The following is a 7,692-nucleotide window of genomic DNA, read 5'->3' on the forward strand; positions in this document are numbered from 1 at the left end:
AAAATAGTATTAAATGCTAATTGACTTATACCTTATTTACTTAATTAATAATAATTTTGTTTCTCTCTCATTATTTATTATTTAAAACTTTTTACATATATTCCTTTTATTGCCAATGACTTTACAAATATATTTGCAATACTTTTTTTTTTTTTTTAAGTTCGTACTACTCTTTTTCTTTTTCTTTTTTCTTCTTTTAAGCCGGTCATACTCAAATAGTCTTATCAATTGTGAATATATATCATGTCTCCTTAAAAATAAATAAATGGCTAAGTGTTGTTTAATGACTGACCAAACTTGTAATTTTTTTATCTGAGATAGAATTTAATTTTCATAGAGACAATGTGAGACCAAGCAATTTTGATTTGATTTTGTGTTTCTTAAAGATAAAATAGTACATTTAAATTTTGATTTGATATCCAAGTTAATAATTTATAATTAACTAAAGAAAAGAGTAATAACTAATAACATATAGAGACTGTTCCATCTTTAAAGAGAATTAACATGTGGCAGTATAATTAACTTAGGTAGGATTAAAAACATCATCAATTACCTTTTTTTTTTTTTCTTTTTTTGTAATCAATTAAATTTGAAGAAAGAATAGGAATGGATCTGCACTAAACACAATTTCCTACCAAACTTAAGAAAACATATTCAGAAAACAAGGGAGAAACTAATGAAACTCATGCATACTGCATGACTTGTATTGTTATAATTCAAACTATATATATCCGAATCATTCTTCCAAACAGTCCCTTACGTAAAAGAAGTCCTCTTTGATAATTGATACCCTTTTTCCTTATCATTATAAATATGAATAACCTCCACTAGATATATTAATGAAAGTCACTCATATATAGAGAGAGTATGAATTCCATATTTCTAACTAATCTCATATATATATAACCATCCCCATAAAATTTCAATTTGAATGCGTAAAAGGTGAGCATGCCGCATATTAAAATAGATAAAACAATATGTTCTAAGACGTATGGAGACTCTTCCTTGTTCTCTATGTATTTATTTAATTGTTCTTTTTTTGTTTGTATTATGTATTTATATATATTAAACAACGCTACATATATATCTATAACCTTGAGCCTAGCTCATAGTGCACTAGTAGAAAAAACAAGGTACATACTACATAGTACATAGTACTATTTTCGATGAACAACTAGCTCTTCAAGAAATTAGAGTCAACTGGGGCAGATAAACTACCTTTAGTCAAGTAAAGTTTGTCACGCAATTCCTTTGAATTGATCTGATTGGCCTTTTGCAACCTAGTTTTAACTTATTATTTTATGTAATTGAAAAGTAAACAAAGAAAGTAAGGGTATCACTATCTAATCTTAACTTGGGAGAAGCAACATGGTTTTAATTAAAGAAAGAAATATATACATCAATGTGGCTCCACAATCAAACAGTGAGCTAGGCCTTTACTTGGTTCTCTTTGGTTTTGAATTAATTTTGGGAACCTAATCCCGTGGCCGTGAAGGCATGCTTCTTTTTTATTATCTAAATATAACATATCACTTAAATGACTCCACATTTCACTTAATTGACTCCCTAATCAATTACATTATTTGAAAATGATGTATTGCTTTGTTATGTATGAAAAAGTTGTGCTCACAGCTCAGCCTTTTTCTAGTCGGCTCTTAAACCAACATGAGAAGATGTTGAGAGTGACAAAACCTCCAAGTTTTTTTTGTCCAAGATCTCACTTATTATTTGCTATCCTTGTTTTACTCACAAGTTATATTTAAAGTAAGTATAAACTCTCTCTTTTTTAAATCGGATGATGAATAAGAATACATATAATTGATTATAAGTATTTTTTTTTACGAATTCAGCTGATCCCAAAATTTTGTGATTAACGCTTTATTGTTATTATTGTATAAACTTCTTTGCAAAGTGATTAATCAATAATTGCTTACTTATGGGATGTTTGAAATTTGAACTTTGTAGCCCCGAAATATGGATTTGAATCATTTGTATTTTAATCACAATTTGATTGTTGATGCTTATTTGAATTAATTCATGGTGCTCTATAGTTTTGACTTAAAATCGGTTGTTGCCCTCTCACATCCAAGAAATAAACGGAACAAATGTGTAGATGAAGCCTAGGAGACACCATTAACTAATACATTGTTGGCATTTGGAAAAGGAAAATATGGACAAAAAGGAATTTTGTTCTGTTTTGGCTTGGCCTTTTTCCTCCCTTCAAAGATGTTTTGGAAATACAGTTACTTTTTTTTAGCATATATAAATATCTTTTTAAATCACAGTTTCAGTTGTACTTTTATAAATTGATTTTAAGTTGAAATGTGTTTTCAAAACCCAATTACATTTAAAATTACTACTATTTTCTAAATATAGTTTATTATATTTTCCACATAAGTTCTTAAAAAAATTCTTTTTCATTTTATTTCACAAAAATTGTGGCTTGTAATTATATTTTTTGCCCCCTCTAACTAATGTATATATGGCCAAAAGTTTTGTAACTTAAATGACACATTTTGTTATTTTCAACAGAAATATCTAAGATTCAAATGCCCCCCTCTCCCATTGACATTGTAACTATCAAAGTATAAAAAACTAAATAAAATAAATGTATGCTAGTGTATGATATAAATCTAGCTTGTAAAAATATATACTCCATCATTTTCAAAGTGGTATCTAAAATCAACCCCTACTTGAAATAGACAATAAATATTTTAGCCTAGTTACAACTACCATAAATACTAAATTTTAAAGTTATATCTTTTCTTGAGTGAGTTTTAACTTATAGCGTCCGTTTCTGATGATAGCTTTTTATCATTAAATTAAGACACCAATCAGTTTTTAGTGTAAGCGAAGATTGAATCCAAATTTCTTAACAATCATCAAAAACTTTATCAGCTAAACTAATTGAAACCCACAGTCTTAGAGTTATATGCAGTAGGGAGTAAAACATGGGATTTTGAGGTCGAAAATCTTCCAGCAGATGGGCCAATCAAATCAAGAATGGGCGTACATAAAACACACCATCACTTCATGCGGCTTATTGAGTGTAGGCTCTGCCAATATATAGACTTTTTGTTTCATCTATTTTTTAAAAATTCCCTTGCTTCCAACACTATAGTTTGTACTCATTAAATGATTGTTTTGAGAATTGAGATCAAATAATTGAGTGTGGCTCATTGCTTCACTAGCTAGTCCTTGAGTTGAATGATGCCTATATACTGTACGAAGTGTTGAATATATGTGCATGTTTCTATTGTCTATTCACTAAAAAACAAACATGATCCTGTTCATTACAAGATAAAAATCACTATGTAATGTGTAAATCATTTTAATCCCATATAGTAATCAAATTAATCCTAATATTTCTAACACTAACATGTTCATCATCTATATGTCACAAAGGAAATACTGTACTTAAAATTCTCTTTTTAACTCTTTTTCTTGAAACACCAAACACAATCAATATTTTCCTTTCACCCAAGATTAAATAATGTTAAATGAGGATTGGAGAGAAGTATGTTTGAGGTCTAAGTGCCCATAATGTGCATTGTACAATATCTCTAAAGCAAATAGAGGATAGAGGCAAGCATGGGGAGTTAGATTTGGTGCAATAGTGCAATACCTGAGGCTATTGCACGATGCAGTTACTGCCTAATGTGGGAGAGAGAAGTTAAAAATAAAATAAAATAAAGTAAATGGTAAAAATTAAAATTCAATGGGTGAAATTGAAAGTAAACTTTTTAAGTTCAATCATTCAAAGAGAATTGGATGATGTAGATCTGAATATGCAAGCATGGATTTGAGAGAATCCTCCTACATGTGAATTATGAATTCATGAACTGGACTTTAGATGCCCAATAATGTACATATCACATAAATGGACAAATATTTTTTGTAAGTTTTCAGCTTGATGGAATTTTGAGTCTGCAAGCACAGAAAGAGATCTATAGAGATGCCCTGACTGACATCACGTACCATCTAGTCCCTAGTAGTACGTAAGGATATCATATGCAACTTGGTTTTGATTGCTTTCAACATAATTAAAAGCATTGAATTCACGAAATTCATTCTCTCAAAATTCAATCCAAAATTGAATAATTGAATTGACTATAAAGTCTAAACCCAACCAACCTACACCAAATATGCTCGGGTTGATTCAATTGAAAATTTTAACTTTTACTGTTTTTGTTTTTTTTAGAAAGAAAAGCATATACAAAGAAATAACTTAAATAATAATATCAAAGAGTAGGGAGATAGAGGGAAAGAAATAACATAAGTAATAATATCAAAGTGGTGTAAGGTTTTTATAGATTGGTTAAGCTTAGTTTGGTACAAGGATATTTTACTTGGCTTTTTACTAAAAGTGTATTTTTTTTCTATGATAATTTAAAAAGTTATACATAAAAATAAGCTAAATTAGTTTAAAAAATGTCAAACGAACATATAAGTACTTTGCATTTTATATCATTATAGATATTATTCTTGTGTGTGAATTGATCATTTATATTATGCAATGTATATTAGTACGCAACACATTCATTTTTAATGTATCATACATATTAAGTTCGGATTTGGCCTATAGGATTGGATAACTTATTCCCATTTTGAGAAGGAAACCAAACCCATTTGCGTGCAAATCTTTTCAAACCAAATTAATTCCCCATAACATGTGTTTGAAAAATGAGTAGGCTAATAAATAATATTTTAGAGAGTTTCAATCTATTACATTTGCTCTTGGTGATAGTTTTTTATTATCAAACTAAGACACCAATCGATTTTTTATGTAAGCAAAGATTAAACTTTAAATCTATTATTTAACCGTTAAAAATTTTACTAGTTGAGTTAACTGGAACTCACTGTATAAATGAATAGCAACAAATTTTTATTAACGAGGAGAAAACATAAGCAATAATGTAGGTTGCAGAGAAGATCTCCTAATTATGGGAAAAAAAAATCTTAATCGAATGTCAAGCATGTGACTCTTTGTACAATCATAATTCATAAAAATTCACATCTTTCTTTGGTGTACGACTTTGCCTTTTTCTCGGATCTTCTATCACAATATTTTTCAATTTTACGTAGTCTCCAAAGTCCAATCCAAACTCCATCTTTGTAAGGCATAAATACCTAGGCTTCCTCATAATTAATTCTGACAAATATTGTGCAAAATATATTCTATAAAGCTGGATCAAAACCAAGAAGAACGTGATGGCTGAGTTGCCATGTGCCTAGTACACAGAGTTAGCTAGGTCATGCATTTACATGCTAGCTATAATGTCTTAGCATTAGCACACGTCGACTCGTACTAGATGGTCCAAACATTATTCTCGGAGTTATATATATTATACTCTTTTGTGCTATACAGTTTGCTAAACTTGAATTTATTAATTCATTGATTGATTAAGCTAGCTCATACTTGGACTCTTGGTACATAGTTTTAACAATATTCTGGGAATCATTAACTGTCTCTGCATGACTATAAAATCACACAATTCAATGTGGTATCGTACGATAGGTTTCATATATTTGTTTATCTATTTTGGCCTATAGTTCTAATATTTTATGTTTGGAGGTACTTATAAAACATAGTTGGCATTGGCCAATTATAGAGTTCCATTTTTCTTTTGGGTTTTATCTTAGTTTGGCTGTACACAGCTTTTATATATATATTCCTATACTGCTGGTAGAATAAGAGAATATATTTGGTTTCTTTTTGGTTTAGCATATGATCATTGAGTTCATAATATTACCAACTCCAAAGTGGGTTTGATATGTGCAACAAAATAGTACCATAAGGTTCTTCGACCACATATAAAATTTATACTAATTTTTGTTCTCTTCTAACTTCCTCTTTTAACTGGTACTACCTAGAGGCTTGCAGATATTGTCTACCCAATTGAACTTTGTTTTACATGTCTTCGAAAAAAAATTTGTGAAATGACCTGACCAGCATGTGAATTACAAAGTTGGGTAGGGTAGCACATCATAAATCATTATGGAAAAGTCCAATTTGTGTGTAGAAACTGTCCAAAATATACAGTAACTAGTCAAATTGCACACAAAGATACAAATTCTATAGCTTCTACAAATCTCCGTACACCTTGTGAGCATATTTTACTATTCCTATATACTGTCACTGTACAATTATAGTATCTGTGTACTTCTTCTTTTTTTTTAATGGTGTTTCTGTCTACTAGTGTCGTATTAAGTATTAACTGTCCTATTAGGCTATTCTCTATATTTCTATTACTATATAAAGACACCCTATAAATAAGCACATTTCTATATATACACACACATTTACGATGATGAGGATAAAAACACTGGCAAGGGTGACGGCACGTGCTTGACAAGGGTGACGGCACGTACCTAACAAAGGCGACGGTGCAGACCTGGTAAGGGTGAAGATGCAGACTTAACAAGGATGACGAGATGGTCTTGCCGTCAGCATACCTTCTAGGCTGACGGTGATGTAAGGCAAAAGAACTCCACATAGGGCCGAACTTCCTGAAGCTTACGGAGTAAGCATAGACTGACGGGATAACATAAACTGACGGCGTCAGTCTATGAAGTTTCCATTTTGCACGTATAAGTAAATAACTTGCTCCCCACGTTTCATGGAACCTAAAGACTCCTATATGGAAAGAATCCCGTAAAATACGCCCAAGGAAACTCCTACAAGGAAAAGACTTCTACTCCAAGGAAAAAAGGGTCAGCCCTCTCTACTATAAAAACCCAAGCACCCTCACAAACCAAGGTACGCGTAATTTACCCTCTCTAGCACTCTAGAGCAGCGAGAATAATTCTAATTTGACCTTCGGAGGGTACTTGGCCGGTACCACACCGGTACTCCCCGCTAGGTTATTCGTTTTCGTTGTGCAGGTGCCATTAGTGATCGTACGAGGAACGTGTGACTCATTGGTGGTATTGTTTTCGGTATCATCATACGATATGACAATCAATCATTTAGAAAAATTGGATCAATATCACTCTTGGGGTGCATGTACAATGTGATAAGCATTCGAAGAAAACAACCCATTATTCACCTTACCAACTTTTTCTTGCCCAAATTTTAAACCATGTTGTTAGCATTTAAAATTTATATTTAACAAAGTAAGAGCATCCGCACCAACTCTTGTATAATATAAAAATGGATAAATTTTACACATTTAAGTCACAAAACTTCTCACATTAGTCCTTCTAAAACTATATATATTTACACATTTACTACAGTAACTATGTATATATATATATGGTTACTGTAGCTGTGTATATTATTATTTTATTAATTTCCCAATTTCACACCTTTTTTTTCTCTCTCTTCTTTGTGTGCAAAATGAACTCAATCTCAGACTTCTCCTCTCCTCATCTTCTTTTTGCTCAGATACACACAAACACACCCACACAAACATATATCCATACAGACAAATCAACACAGAGATACAAACACCCACAAGGACAAAATTGGATCATTATCACTCTTGGGGTAAATGAACAATGTGGTAAGCATTCGAATAGAACAACCCATTATTCACCTTACCAACTTTTTCATGCCCAAATTTTAAACCATGTCATTAGCGTTCAAAATTTATATTTAACAAAGTAAAACTTGTGTCCATTGGAAATTCGAACAATTAGAGTCAACCTATAAGGACATTATGCATGAAGTTTCATGATTGATCGAGTAAA

Source organism: Quercus robur, chromosome 4, assembly GCF_932294415.1.
Source record: "Quercus robur chromosome 4, dhQueRobu3.1, whole genome shotgun sequence".
NCBI lineage: Eukaryota > Viridiplantae > Streptophyta > Magnoliopsida > Fagales > Fagaceae > Quercus > Quercus robur.